Source organism: Ictidomys tridecemlineatus, chromosome 1 (assembly GCF_052094955.1).
Source record: "Ictidomys tridecemlineatus isolate mIctTri1 chromosome 1, mIctTri1.hap1, whole genome shotgun sequence".
NCBI lineage: Eukaryota > Metazoa > Chordata > Mammalia > Rodentia > Sciuridae > Ictidomys > Ictidomys tridecemlineatus.
In genome coordinates this window covers 204,444,288-204,460,578 of record NC_135477.1, presented here as the reverse complement: position 1 = coordinate 204,460,578, position 16,291 = coordinate 204,444,288, and the positions used below count along the sequence as shown (strand labels likewise).

General features: G+C 40.1%; 1 long non-coding RNA gene across 1 annotated transcript; it reads left to right on the top strand.

Annotated features, from left to right (window-relative positions):
* Positions 1-5,795: 5,795 nt before the first annotated feature.
* Positions 5,796-10,301, top strand: LOC144366752 (uncharacterized). The gene is made up of 4 exons (XR_013425859.1): positions 5,796-5,966; positions 6,314-6,401; positions 6,943-7,070; positions 9,852-10,301. It is a non-coding gene; the product is annotated as an uncharacterized LOC144366752 (long non-coding RNA).
* The last annotated feature ends 5,990 nt before the right edge of the window (positions 10,302-16,291 follow it).

Below are 16,291 nucleotides of genomic sequence, written 5' to 3'. Positions count from 1 at the left end.
AACAGTGCCAGTGTGGGCACTGGATATGGGGATTTGGCTGGGCAATGCAAGTGTTGTGGCCTTTTTTTGGGGAAGCTGCAGATAGATACTCCATCCCCCCCCCCATGCCCAGCATCTCTTCCTTTTGGTGTTACTGGCTCTTTACACTTGTTGCCTAGATTTCTTGCTTTGGACCTGTTTAAATTTCTTTTTAATATTCCCTGCACCAGCCCTGTGCCATTATCCCATTCCCACATGTTTACTGCCTGGTCATAAAAACTTGGCCTCACAAAATTACGATGTCATTGTGTACAACTTCCATGGCCATAGATTCCCATCCTTGTCTAGGTTTAAAGACCCTTTCCTTAGATACATATTCCTGGGACAGTGCCTGGGCCCCTTAGTAGGGATCATTAAGACATCCTTTTTCTCAGACCTGTGACCATGCTCCAGGACCCCAGACAGCCTGAGGTGGACCTGAGCCTTGAGCCTTCCTCCCCCCTGTGCCACCTGATCCACTGTCTCCACTCCCTTCCTCCCATTTCCTGGGACTGATGGGGGGCGTGGTAACTGGCTTTCCAGACCTGGGCCTGGCTCTTTGCTATAGTCCCAGACCACTCATCTCCAGGACCCTGGCCCTGTCTCCATCTCTGGATCTCAGGCCCCTTGCTGATGCCTGCACTTAAACCTCCCCTCTTTAGCCCTGGTGCTGTGGGATCCCTGCACTGCCTGGTCCCTCCAGTCAACCTGATTCTCCCCAGCCTGGGCTTCTCCATGGGTCCCGGGTCCCTACCCACCCAGACCAAGGTTCATTCTGGCGCTGGCATCCTTTCCACACCCAGGGCCCTCCTTTGGCCCTGCTTGGCTCCAGGTCCCTGTCTGGAGGATCTACTCCTCTGGATTTCAGAGGAGTGCAATGGGCTGGCCTCTGAGCCCTGGAGGCTCCCTAGAGGAAACACAGCCCTGCCCCTCGCCTGGGCCCCCTTGGCTGCCTGTAGCCTTACACCTGGCAGTGGACGTGGGCGCTGCACTGACCTTGGCCTGCGGGATCCCCTACCTTCCCTCCCCTGCCCTCTTTCCTTGGGGGCTGGCCCTAACCCAAGCCAGCCCTCCCTAACCATGGAGCTTTAAGCTCCAGTCCTGGGGCCTGGCTCCTGTGCCGGGCCCCTGTGCGCGTGTTCGTCGTCCTGTCTCGTGGAGTGCTGTGGGGTCCGGTGGCGCCGCTCTGGGTCTCTGGGTCAAACCGGGGGCCCCTTGCTTGGGTCCCCTACCGCATGCACTCCCCTCGGTGCCCCTTGCTCCCCCCCACCCCACCCCACTCTTTTCTCCTTCTCCAGTGTTTGCCAGTGTTTCTGATTTGCAAAGGAAGGGAGCATCCAGGAGGGAATGGACATGGGGTTGGGAGTGTTGTGTGGCTCAAATGGAGGCAAATGTAACTGGGGCTTTCCCTCAGTGTCATTCATCTACAGATCACCTTTTATACCTCTTAGGGCAGCTGGGAGAAATTTTCAGAGCAGGAACCTTAGAATTTTCCCCTGACTGTAGCTCAGGCCAGAAATTCCTCATGTTGTTCCATACTCCTTCATCTACTTCCACACATTCAAGGAAGATGGGGACTAGGGACACTGTATACTCAAGCCAATTGCTCTCTGAACCTGGACAGAAGAGTAGGAAGAGGCTTCAGCAGACGCCGACATACCTGCTCTGTGTTTAACAGGTGATTAACAGCTGCCTAGGCCAGAAACCTTTCACCCTAGTCTTGACGAGTGGTGGCTGCACTAACTGCATTTAAATAGCAAACAGGTACCCATCATCCTCCAAAATAAGAGAAAGAAAGATGTACCTCAAACTGATGTGGGATGTATGGAGAGGAGCTTACCTCAGTATAGAGGTAAGCTCCTCAAAATATGAATCTCCAAATATGATATTACTGGTTATTGGTGAAGACTGCTGCTTCTGCACATGTTGAAGTTTGAACATTAGAGAAGCAGGCCAAGGCAAGCAAATGAAGCAGGGTTTATTTAAAAGACTACTCTTGCGAGGGAGAAAGGGGGCATAGCTGCTATCCTGGTATTCCAAGAAGCCAGGTGTTCTGCCCTTTTTATATGTCCTAGGCTTCCTTTGATGTTCTCCTTCCCTCCTTATTTTTCTCCTTCCTGTGGTCATGACTAGGCCCAGGAATGCTTGGTGGGATGACCAAAAGGTGGGAAATAGGTAGGCTGAAGGTGGAAGGGCAGGATGGAGTAGAGGAAAAACACCCTAATAACCTTATAGCTCCTTGTAGGGCAGAGATTTTCCTGAGAATGTTTACTTTGACAACAGGTTGGAGCAGGGGCAGTTTCCTGATAAGATCTCTCAGGGACAGTCTCCCACTTCCCAGACTCACTCAAAATTGGCCTCCTAGATGTGACCTGACTTTATTTACTTATCTATACTGATGCCTGTCTAATTCTGGTTTCCACACCCTTAGAAAATCATTCTTTAGCTCCCAGAGTGCTCCCCAAACTCTAATACCAAAAGGAATCACCTGCTCATACTTTAACAGGAGATTCTGATTCAGTAGGTCTGTGGGGAGCCTGAGAGTGCAGTTCCAGCCTGCTCTCAGGTGAAGGCCTCCCAGCAGGGAACAGCTCACAGCCATCAGTAGACTACAATCCACAGCCAATGGGACCCAGGCCCACAGGGCAGAAAGTGGGAAGGCTAAGACAGCCTTATCTGTTTTTCATTCACAAACAGGACCCTGTTTCTTGCTGCTGCAGCACACTTACCACCACTGAAAAGAACAGAAGTGAAGATATTTGCTTGGTGAGGTGTGAATAGGCGTGGTTGGAATGAGCCATTAGGCAGGCAAGACAACACAACCTCTGCCTCTTGATTCTGCTTTGGATCAGTGAGACACACTGGTCTTCAGCACCATGATGCTCCAACATCCACCCTTTCAAATGTTAGGATATACTCTGGGGTATTGATGTTGCTGGGAAAGAAAGTTTTATTTTGGGTAGTTAAAATTTTTTTACATCTCAGTAACATTGTTTTCATTTCAGTGGCCTTTAGTGATTAATAAGTACACGCTACGATTTGTCAGGATCTCTTAAGCAATGAGTTAAGATATTTTTTTTATTTTCTAAAAACTTTTTCATAAACCTAGAACATTAATAAACAATGGGAGATCAAGAGTCTGTCTTTTTATATCTAATGACAGTAAAAGAAGTGTGCAGATCATTTATCCAAACACTTCTAATTGTTAATCAAATTTAAGTTCCTTCCTTTTTAAAAAGTTTTTAGTTGCAGATGGACACAATAGCTTTATTTTATTCATTTATTTTTTATGTGGTGCTGAGAATCCAACACAGTGCCTCACACATGGTAGGCAAGCCCCCTACCACTGAACTACAACCCCTGCCAGTTCCTTCATTCTTGAGAGGAGACCATCTTTTTCATATTTTGCCCTTTGCCTTTCATATTTCCCTCTAGTTTTCTCACTCTGAATAAAACAAGATAAAAGGGAAAATTTCAATTTTTCATAAGAAATGATATGCTTTCTATGATAAACCTAATGATAACTCACTTATAGGATTCTGAATGATAGGAGTAGCATAGTAGCCAGGGCCCAACTCAGAATCTGGTGCTGGTAAGAGCTTAAGTTTGAAAATGGCAACACAAAAGTTGGGGCTTAACCTAAAGGCAAATGTCAAAAGAAGGGGCTTTTGTTTTGCCATTCACTGAGGGTTTTTCTCTTCTGCTTTACAACTAACTGACTAAATTCATGAAATAACTACTTACTTCTTTTTCTTTTATTTAAAGAGGGGATAAAATGTCATTTAGAAAAATTCTCTGGGCTGAAGCCATACCTCAGTGGTAAAGTGCTTGCTTCACATGTGTGATGCACTGGGTTTAATCCTCCATACCACATAAAAATACATAGATACTGTGTGTGCATCTACAACTAAATAAATATTTTTAGAAAATCCCTCACAATTACTATAATCCATTAATACAAATCTCATTATGTTATTATAGACCAAAAGAGGCTGATTTAATCTGAAAATCTTCCTATAGGTCTAGAATACGAAGGGCACAGATGGAAAGTGTGCCTGCACCAAGACACTACTATAGCTGGATATTCCAGGTTCAGTTTGGACACCACTCCACCTTGTACCTTCCAACCCAAACAAGGAAGGTGTGAATCTGCAGGGCTCCTGTGTGGGGCTGGCAGCCCAGGGCAGTGGATCTGAAATAGAAATGGGTTTCAGAGACCAAAAAAGCTGTGGGAATGCCCCTGGGAGACATATGTGGTGTCCAACAGGCTCATCTTCCCTTCTGTACTTTTGCATGCACTGATCTTTTGGGACTAGGACCTCATCTACAGTAGCTTGGGGATGCCAAGTCCTGATAGGTGCTTATACAGAAGCCTCCAATCCTATCCATAAAGGAAGTAATTTCTGTGAGTTTAAGGATTCTTCTCAGCAACCCTCAGGTAAGTGGATTGGTTCTTGCTTGCTCAAGGCTTTCCCAAGGTGGGGAATTTCCCCCCACATTGTGGTCCCTTTCCAGGTAGAACTCAAGGACTACAGAATTCTGCACCTGCTCCCACAGAAGAGAAAAGAATTAGTTTTTTTCATGTTCATTTTTTGTATTGTTTTAAAATGTATCTATTGACATATTTACAACAAACATTGAAGGGGTTCATGTTATATCTTCATTCATACCAAGGGCATTGGTGACTTCCACCAACTTGTCTTCCATCTTCTCCTCAATCTTTCCTAGACCCTAATAATCCTTACTCTACATTCAAGTAAACTTTTTGTTTATAAAATTCTACATTTGAGAGAGAACATGCCATACATGTAGCTCTTTTCATAACACCTTGCTGAAATATGCTTGATTGAATAATAATGCAGAGTTGATGACATTGAAGGGATCATTAAACAGGGGGGCCGGTGTTTCTATAAGATGTAAATATATGTGTGCTTCTGATAATTTTTTAATAACAAATTTCTGGTAACCTTGCAACAGTGGACCATACCTGTAATCAACTATTAAGGAACCTGAGGTGGGAGGACTTCAATGTTTAGAAAGCCTGGGATATTTAGGAAGGCTCTGTGGCTGAAAGAAAATACCAATAAAGGGGCTCTGGTAGTAAAACATGAAAAATTCTTTTACATTAGGGAGATGTTTTAAAGGGCCAGAGTTTTGTTCTTCATTGGGTTTATGCTTCTAAGATAATAAGCAGTATGATCATGTAAGAATGATCAAATCTTTACAAAGGTTATTTGTTGTACTGTGTTTCAGGAACTGTTGTTACTTTGCTCATATTTCCTTTTTTTTTCTTCAGTACTGGGAATTGAAGCCAGGTCGCTAGAACAAAGCTACATTTCCAGGCTTTTTATAATTTTGAGAGAGAGTCTCCTTTAGTCCCTCAACTGACTTCAGACTTTTATTCCTTCTACCTCAGCTTCCTAGTTGCTGTGATGACAAGTGTGTGACATAACTATGCTGGACTGACCTATGGTTTCTTAGAATCCTAAGACATAAGTTTCAAAATTAAGAATTTTGTTCTCACTTCACAGATTGAATAATGTCCACCAGCTTTGACTTAAAAATTTTAAATTTATAATCACATTTTAATCTATTAAATGTTGAGATAAGAATTTAAGTCTGAACCATATTTATTTTGATATTTGAAGAGTATAGCTTTCCATTCCCCCACCCCACCTCTATTTTCCTTAGTCTTTTTAATTTAGGAATTCATCAGTAGAGAAACAAAACAGGTAGCTGAGAATTCCAATCAAGAGTGGAGAATTGATTTTCATCTTTTCTCCTAACAGGACTCTCTACAGAGGACTCGGTTGCAGCATTGCCTTTGGTGTGATTTTGGATAATGAATTAAGCCTTTGTAGAAGCAAAGGTACATGCCCTGAAGAAGTGCTGTGATAATGGGATTTCACATACACAAAGAAAACAGAGAATCTGGTGTTTCATAATGAGTAAGCCTTTGTGAAATATTTTAGCCTTAATCTACTTAATCTAATTAATTAATTACTTAATCTAATTAATTACTCATACCAATTAGATTTATTATAATTGCATCCAAGATGATTTATGTTCTTTTTTTCTTTTATTTTTTAATTTTTTCTTTTTAGATATACAGGACAGTAAAGATGATTGCTTTTCTACTGAAGTTCATCAGACCCAACCTTGTGAAGCAATTTGCTGCCAAGAGTACCATCATCATCCAATATAATGAACTCTACCTTGAAATTGTTCATTCAAGTGGGCCATCAATAAATAACAAATGCTGAGCAGCCACTCAATTTTTTCCCTCCTCTTTCAGCCCTGCCACTGCTTCTTCAGATCTAGAGGCCAAAGTCATGGACCAATCACTCCTGTGACAAGCAGGCTCTGGAATCTACAGAGTGACAGTAAGATCCCAGTTGCCTTTGTCACTGAGCTTAGAAGATTCTGGGAAGTACTTCCCCTTTCTGTCCTCAGCTGGGAGAACCCAGGTGGGAAAGCCTAAAATATAGGCCATGGGGGCTGCTATATTTGGTCTCCTTCCACCCAGACACTTGCCTAGCGCCCATACACCATAGAACCATCCCTAGTTCTACCTGCCTGCCTTTCCAGAACCCTATGCCTATGACATCAAAGAACTCAAATTCATCCTCAGGAGAGTGCCATGCTGCAAAGCAACCAGACAGTCGCCTGACCTGGCAGCTTCTCTTGGTAAAATCCATATAGTCCTAGAGACAGGCTCCCCAGAGACATGCAAAATTCTAACCCTGATTCATGACCACTGAGTTTTAGGAGTACTGAGTGTTCAGATTGGTAGATTTTGTTTCTACTTCTGTTCAAGAAAAATGTAAGATGTATCACTTACCAAAGTCTCCTTGTTTACTTTCTAATAGGCAATTGATGTTGTTGTACAGGCTCTAATGAATATTTGGTTCTCTTGATCAACAGGAGGCAGAATGAAGAGAGAAGAGAGGATGGAGGAGTGCTGCAAGCAGTAGGAGACAGAGCTCTGATTCTGAGCTGTGCTGTGGACTGGACATCGGAGCCTTAGAGATGGTCTCCTTTGGTGGACAGAGGTATGGAAAGTATCCAGACAGGGCGATGCAAAGAAGCCCCAAATTTTAGCCTGAAACAAATATATCCAAGTATAGGAAAGAAAGTATGGGATGATAGGAGCTCCTTAGCTGGGAAATGTGTCTCTTTGCACAATATCTGTATCCTGCATCTACCTAAGGAAGGGCCTGGAGTCTTCGGTGTCTAAGACAGCCACAAGGCTGTTCTGACCAGCACAGCTTCTCAGACACTAGCATCTCTGAGTGGTGTCACTGTGATCCAGTTTAATACCAACCAGGGAGAAGAGGTCCTGGAAGGCAGAATGTCTGCCTCTTTTCCCTGGATCCCTGTGGTAATGAGTTAACCTATATAGAAAATGTACAAATGTCTCTATTTAAACAATGTATTTCTTGATGGAAAGGCTTACACAGAAGAAAACCTATAAAGTATCTAGATGGAATTTAGAAAGACATGTTTTCTTTTACCTGTATATTTTCTCAAAGAAAAAATTATATAAAACTAACCTTATAAAAACATCCTAAAAATTTTAAATATTATTTTTATAGAGAATATGTATTTTTAAATATTTTTTCTCAGTTTTAGATGGACACAATACCTTTCATTATTTCTCTTTATGTGGTGCTAAGAATCAAACCCAGGGCCCCACACATGTTAGGTGAGCACTGTATCTCTGAGTCACAACCCCAGCCCAACAGGAAATGTATTATTTTATGTATCCATTCTTCTGGGGTTGTCAAAAGTAAAAGAGATTATAATAAGCTCAAGGCACAAAGTCTAATATAATAGCATGATTGTATTCCTTCAGTCTTTAGGAACCCACACTGAACACACAGTTTATGCACAAGGGATAAAGAAAATTAGCAATCCGATCAAAAACCAAAAGCAGATTTCAGACTGAATATCAGAGAATGTCTCTCAAAAATCACACAGCAACTGGCCCATAGAGAGAGTTTCAGAAATTAGAAAAGACTGGACAGGTAGCCATAAGCACCAGAGTAAACCTCTACAGAGCCACAAAACCCCTGGCAAATGTCAGAATACTGGGTCATTCCAAGTGTTTTGGGGGAATATGTGCATGCATTACTGCACATCACTATTGGAAAATAAATGCTGCACCCTAAGGAACAATCTGTCAATTATCAGTAAAATTAAGGTCATACACTTTTTATGAAACAGTTTTATTAATCGTCACCTGTTCTAGAGAAATTCTCCCACAGGTTCATAGAGACAATTATGTGTGGTTATGGGGACAGCAGCAATACAAATGTCCACTGCAGAACAATAGAGAGTTGGGGTGTGCTAAGGCACATCAGAGGCTACTATGTCAGAATTTGAAGCAGCAGATGAAATGTACATAAAAAGATCTTAATAAGTTGCAGATGGGGACTTTGAGTGCAGATTAGTGGTAGAGTGGTTGCCAGCATGCATGAAGTCCTAGAGTCAATACCCAATGATACTTAATAAAATAGTTGAAAGAAAGAAAAAGAAAAAAAATGTTAAAAATTCTTCTAAATACAATTGGGTATGTCCCCTGAAACTTTTTACATCAATTAAAAATATAATCTCCTGAAGAATGAATTAATCCTCTTCCTATAACTTGTTAAAAGTTATATGTGAAAATGGTTCACTATTGTGTTTATACAAAAAGCTCCACAAAATCTTGCAAATCAAGAAGTTCAAATATTTGTGTTCACTTTTGAAACACAGTGAAACTGTCAAGGCCATCAAGGGTATGCATATCCATGGTCTTAATAGTATGATCCAGCACCACTGAGTCTGGTCTCTGAAACCAGCAAGTCCATATGTGGAGAACTAGCTAGGTGTAGTGACCCTTGCAGGCAATCCGAAAAAAGCAAGAGACTGAGGGAAGAAATACAGATTTTTGAGGCCATCCTAGGAAAGATAGCCAGATCTTGTCCCAAACACAAGATAAAATGGGCTGAGAGAAAGATCTGTGGTAAAGCCTAATATTCAATAACGAGAATCATTGAAAAACTAACAAAAATTAAGTGCAGAATTAGACCAGTCATTTTGAATTTTTTTTTTGTATTTTATTTAGAGACAGAGTCTCACTGAGTTGCTTTGCACCTTGCCCTTGCTAAGGCTGGCTTTGAATTCAACATTCTCCTGCCTTGACCTCCCAAGCTGCTGGGATTACAGAGGTGCACCACCATAGATGGTTAATTTGTCTATGTTTATTTGAAATTGAGAAAGAATTTTTGGAGTGAATTGAAACTTGAAAGAACTAGAGGCTTGCTTCTATCCTACCTCATCCTCGCATCCTTTCCCTAATTCAATCAAAACCAAGGAATTTCAAAAATGCCTTCAGGATTGGTCCACTTGCACCTTAATCTTATGAGGTTCTTCAATCAATGTATGATGCAAATGAATGTCCCTCCCACATGATTGGGTGTTGCTTCTGAGGTCAACTACTGGACAGAACACTATGAAAAGCTTCAGTCCATACCAGACTGAATGAGTTGGTCCTTTTCCTAGGCCAGGTAAAAACACACCTTGGCATGGTAGGAAAGCTGAAGCTATGGAAGTCTGTCAGTCAACCTGGAGATCATTGACTCTTAGGAGATCTTGTCCAGAGCCCCACATTCCCCTAGGCCTGAACTCAGATAATTTTCCTTCACTGAGCTGCCACTCCTCTCAGTGCCTCCAGAGCTGCAGAGATGTGAATTTTCCAGTAAGCCAACTGCCTCACTGGGCTTACAAAGAGCAGGGAGCTGTCTTTGGGGAACTGAGGTCGTGCACTAACAGTATGTGTTGTTACACAGGAGCAGGGAGTTGAGATGGATCAGCACCAAGTTCAAGACCATCCAGCAGCCAATGACTAAAACCTCTCAGGAGCTCTAGTCACCTCAAATATCTGCAAACACTATGGTCAGTGGGACCAATGGATCCTGAACTAACCAGGAGGTGCCAGTGCCTGTACAATTGGACAAACCCACACTCAGGCCTTCTCTTGGAGCCCAGCATGTCCCTAGAAGCTGCTGAAAACAGAGGCTCACATCCCAGAGGAACCCAGAAAGGAAAGGAATCTCATCTTGAGGATGCCTTGGAGTACAATGCCCTTCAGCCAAAGCCCTAGAAGGAACCTGAAATACACCACTGGGGACCTTCATATAGCCCCTGTGGACTCATGCACTGGGACTATGCTCTGCATGCCTAGGCACTTTGAAATCTTGGCTGTGATAATCATCCCTCATTTTGTTCTTTCTCTCTGAAATGATATAAAGGTTCTTGAATAAAAAAAATTCTTTGTGTAATTAATTTGTTATAGAACTCTTCTTTTAGATGAACTGAGAATTCTTCTAGTTTCTAATGTGATTGAATTTTTCATGATGAGCCATTCCTGTATTCACTGCTTGTCTATTGATGTGGAGGGGATGAGTAAAGGGTCAGGATGGGAAGCTGTATAGGTAGGTCTGGGGCAGGAAGGAGCCAATTACCCAGCTCAGATATGTGGCTGAACTCAATGCCATATCTGGAGATATGAGGGTAGTGTGCTAACAGAATGTATAGTTGGGTGGCCACTTGATGGTGTTTTCTCAAAACTGAATGTGACCTTCCAGAAGAGGAGAGAGAATAAGCATCAATAAATATCCTTTAAATGGTCTACAGTTAATTTCTTATTAACTAAGAAGGACATCAAAATGAAATCTCTAGTCTTGGGACTTCTGAGTTAACAATCATGGGATCCAAGACATCAGCTCTAAGTCAGACATGTCCAGACAGTGACAGAATCTTGCCCTGGTTGGCTATGTCTAGGTTAAGAGACTTTACAGATTTTCTTTTGAGATCCACCAAAACTGAAAGCTTTTGGGTGGGGTCATATGCCTAATGTCAGTTGGCTCAGGTAGCTTTATCAAATTATCATCAGCAGGGTGCCATGTTGTTTACTAGTAGTCTAAGCTACACAGGTAGCTCAGGCAGGAGCATTGCTTGGGCCCAGGACTTTGAAGCCTCCCTGGAGAACAGAACAAGATCCTGTCTCAAAAGATAAAAACATAAATTATACATTGAGCTCAGCTTGATGGGATGTAATGCCTTCATTAGCATGGACATGGATTTTTAAACTTTCCTGTTCCCCGAAACCCAGTAGGTTTTAGATTGAGGGGATTTGGATTTAGAGGGGCTTAGGTGCTAGGTCTTACTGAACAGTGAGATCAGACATGTTTGCCTTGCTTTTCTCATCAGCTAAATTGAGTGTCAATTGTCTGTGGCATGGAATGGGAGTAGAGGTCAAGAAGAAGTTGGAGTATTTTTGTGGTTCAGATATACAGACAGGATTCCAATAGGATCATCCTTTTTCCTAAAAAGCTAAAATCTAAATCAGCTTTTCTTCCTCTCCCTCTCATGGATTTTCTTGAACCTTGGGGACAACTCAAGGTTTAGCCTCCACAATAAACAAAGGAAGCTAGGTGCAGAGGCCAAGGCCTGTAATCCCAGGGATTTGGAGTCTGAAGCAGGAGGAAAATAAGTTCAAGGCCAGTGACAGCAAAATTAAAAGTCCTTCTTTTTATCTCTCTCTCTCTCTCTCTCTCTCTCTCTCTCTCTCTCTCTCTCACACACACACACACACACACACAATGGAGTTGTAGTTGTGTATAGAGATGTATGAAGCTCTTTGTTCACTCACCTGAACCACCAAGGGGGGAAAAAACACCTATAGTGTGTCATGACCACATATGTAACTGTGCAAAAATGATTCCAGACCTTGTGAGATGATATATTTTACAAATGTAATAGTACTAAATGACATCTTCATTTCTGAGAACCTTTCACTGTTTTACACACACATACACCATGCCTACCAAAGTATTGAGCATTTTAATAATGTACTTTCCTTTGGTTTATTTACATAAAACAAAATTAGAAGTCTCAATCTTTATACAACTATGCTTTCAGTATTGAAAATGATGAGACAAACTACATAGCATAGCACATTATAATTTTTTTGTTACACATGACAGTACAATGACTTTGACATATCATACATTTGAATCAGATGGGATATAATTTCTCATTTTCTGAGTATTCAGATTTCAGAATCCAAATTTTAATATGGGCAAAATAAAGTAATAGATAACAAAAGAATGAAAAACCTGACATTTAAAAGTTCCCCCCCCTCCTTGCAACTTGGGATTGAACTTGGGGCACTTTAACACCAAGCTACATCTCCTGCTGTTTTTATATTGGAAGAGAGAGTCACACTATGTTGCTTGTGTGTTTATGATCCTCTTGCTTGAGCCTCCTGAGTTGCTGGAATTAAAGACATTTTAGAGGTTGATAATGGGCAACATTAATAATCAAATATCATTATTGATAATGGGCAACATCAATATTGCATATAGATAGTACACAACTACCTCTATGGCTGACTTTCTCAATCCCTAACTATTTCAAATTATTACATTTAGATAAATGGTGATTTTTTTTTTTTAAATTTAGGGCAGGACACTCCTCAGATTATGTTCACGTTCATTTTCTATATGGTATTATTTTTCTGAAATATAATCAAAGTCTCATGATCTTGAATTAAAACTGATCCATGAAAAAATCTCTGTGGCATATATTTGAGAGAAAGAAGTTACAGTGTGGATTTTACTGTTACATTTTTTGTCACAATGATCCAAGGAGAAGTAGTTTTTATCATTAGGAGCTCCAAGAACATCCATAAAAGTATAGACTCCTTCACAAACTTGCTTCTTAACAATTCATTTGGGCCAATCAAACTCTGCTTTGTAGTAGGTTTATAACTTGGCCCTCTAGAGTCGTAGCCTTAGCTGCTGTTAACATAAATCAGTAAGATTTCAGGCAGGGCTCACCCATCCACTGTGCAAAGTGACTAGGGCCTTAAAATACATTATGGTCCTACAAAATTGTTTTAATTTCTTTTGAAACTGAAAGAAAAAAACAATTATCATGCATAATATAACACCTGTTATATAACATCAGCATATTTTATAAAACCATAGTGTTTGACAATAATTTTTAATTTAATGTATTGATTAAGTTTTTAGTTCAGGAATGAGTACCTTAAGGCAAAAGAATGCCAAAGGATCAGGTGGGTTTCTGCTAGGGGCAGAGGGCCACAGTATGTGTTCTAATTCCCCAGGCTGAGGAAGGCTCAGTCTTTGATAAGTAGCACAGAGGGAGGCCAAGTGCTTTGGTCTTAGCTGGTGAATGCACCAGGAAGAGGAATTATCTCCTTACTTGACCTCCACTTAACTGTACTATGACACATTTACTTGTCTTAAGTAATGTTTGTATTATTTAAAAGTTTGTCATTGAATAATCTTTAGTAACTTTTACATCCATCTATAATTTTATAAAGTTATTATATAATTATCTTTGATATCATTTGCATCCATTTTGCAAACTAAAATCTCATAATATTTTTGTAGTTTTTGTGAGTCTTACTAAATACTTTTCTTGAATATTCATTACTTAAATTTCATTTCACTATAATAATTTCCAGTAGTACAGGAAAGAGAATGAAAGTGGAAGATATGAAATTAGAGAATGATTTTATCAAATATTTTTTATTAAATGTCCTATACAAAATGTATAAAATTTTGTAGCATCATTATCTTTGTTTAGAGATGTAAAATCTATGTGATTCCGTATCAAAAGGGAGCCATGTTTTAAATACCATAAAAATTAAATATATATAAAATTCCTTAATGCTTTCTACCTCTTAGAATTATAAGGATATTTAATATGTCCTAGAACCTCTATGCTGTCTATTTCCTTTGAGATTTTAAGGGTTGCCTTATTTCTAACTAAGTGGATTATTTTTATCTTGTACTATGAAAGAACACTATTTTTTCCTTAATAGAGTTTTTTTCCTGTGAATAAATCTGTACAATAAATTCCTAAAAGTGGAATTCCTATATCAAAACAGTATATTTAAAATTGTTAAAACACATGGATATGTTGCATACCAAATTCATTCAAACACCAATATTGAGGAACATCTTTCTGCCAACATTATTTAAAAATGTTTATTTGAAATGGTTTTCTTAGTTTCACAAGGACATATTATCTTTGTTTATTTTCAGAACCCTGTGCTTCACATGTGCAAGACAAGTGCTCTGACACTGAGCCATAACCTAGTCCTTTGCCAACATTTTAACAACATGGAGTATAATGAACATTCCTTCTTTTTTTTTATATAGCAGGAATCAAATCCTTGAACTCATTCATGCTAGGCAAGTGCTCCACCACTGACCTACATCCCTGGACCCTGTGATGAAAGTTTTTAACTCTTTCTAATATGCCTTTTAAATATGTGTTTCTTTTAATTTTCTGGTGTCTAACATTGGTGAGACTAGGCTCAACATTGCTACTAAAAAGCTAGTAATGTTATGTGTTTCTCTGCGAGAATTTGAAGAGTTCCATAATTTTCATCACTTTTCTAATTGATTTGGAGTGACTGACATTGATAATATGTAATTATCAATAATTAGTACTTTCAAAAGCTTAAAGCATCCCATCTTATGTACTTTATTTCCTCTTTGCCTCATTCACATCCATTTTTTTTCTCCCTAATACTCATCCCAATTTGCTCTCTTGCTGAATCTTCAATTATGATTTCAAACACTTCACCTCGAAACATCTCTTCATGGCTCCACTTTGCACCATAACAGCCAAGAACTCTGGATACCCAGTGTCGTCTGAACTCTCCTTTCCAGATTCCAGGTTCACACTGCCCACAAGCATCATTACTTTTTGCTCCAGGAAAAAAAGTCGTGTAGTTTTAAGGTAAGAACACATCAGCAGTCAGATTGGGTGAAACGTGGTGGGGGAGGACATCATTGAATAGAGCTGTAGAATTCCAGGAGAAGAGGTAGCATGAGAAAAGATTCAGGAACAAAAACTCCCTAGAGGTCCAGGAAGAAGCCAGTGTCTGGAGCTGCATTGGCCATAGAAGTCACAGAGGTCATCCTGGAGCTTGGGATCTATCAAAGTTGTGTGCAGTATCTGAAAAATAGAGAGAGGGGAGAAAGAAGAAAGAGTGGGTGGAGGGAGGGGAAAGGAAAGAGAAGGTGGCAGAAAGGAAGCGCTTTGGTCTGAAATAAGAATGCCAAACTAAGAGTGCATGCAAAAAACTCAGGGTGAAATTTCACCCCAGGAGACCAATACCAAGAATAAACACAAACATAACTGTCAATCCAATGGATTAGCCTTTTATACTTGGACTTAAAAACCTAGGGAACTGCCATCTCATGTGTTCATTCAAAATCAAACTGCTTCATTCTCTTATATACTATGGGGTGTAAAGTTTCTAATGCAATTTGAAGTCATCCCTCACTTTTCTTCTTAGTCAAATAGATGCTATAAATACAAAACTTATTGAATCCACTTCCTTCCCAGAATTATATACTAGAAGACCTTAGCATATTCTAGCATAACAATATTATTTGGTATATGTTTATTACAATTAATTTATTCACTGTTTTATTTTTTTTCCAGTTAATTTACTGGAGCAAAAATGTAGCTACATTTTGATATTTTGTAAAATATCACTGAGCAACAGTTCTCTTGCTCCCTGAATAATAAATTGATTGTAAAGATAAATCCTGCCAGGTGTCAGGATAGTACGGGCTTGTAATCTCAGTGACCTAGAAGGCTGACACAAGAGGACTACAAATTCAAGACAAGGCAGGTAGGGTGGCACACACCTGTAATCCCAGTGGCTATGGAGGCTGAGAAAGGAGGATTGTGATGTCTAAGCCAACCACAGCAACAATGAGGTGCTAGACAACTCAGTGAGTCCCTGTATGTAAATAAAATACAAAATAACAAAATAGGGCTGGGTATGTGGCTCAGTGGTTGAGTACCCCTAAGTTCAATTGTGGTATTAAAAAAAAAATCAAGGAGCTGGGATTGTGGCTCAGTGATAGAGAACTTGCCTAGCATGTGTGAGGCCCTAGGTTTGGTTCTCAGCACCACATACAAACAAATAAAATAAAAAGTTTATAAACACCTAATAAAAATACTTTAAGAAAATTCAAAAAACTGTTTAGCTACTTCATTAGATAATGTCTCAAAACAAAAACTAAAAATTATTGGAGATACATCTTGTAAGGATGTCAAAAACAAAAGATCCATGATTTCATTTTCAAAATATAAAAACGCTAGACAAAGTTGGGTCCAAGAAGGCCATCTTTAGTAGCTTACTTTGCAGGACCCCTGGCAGCAGAACACT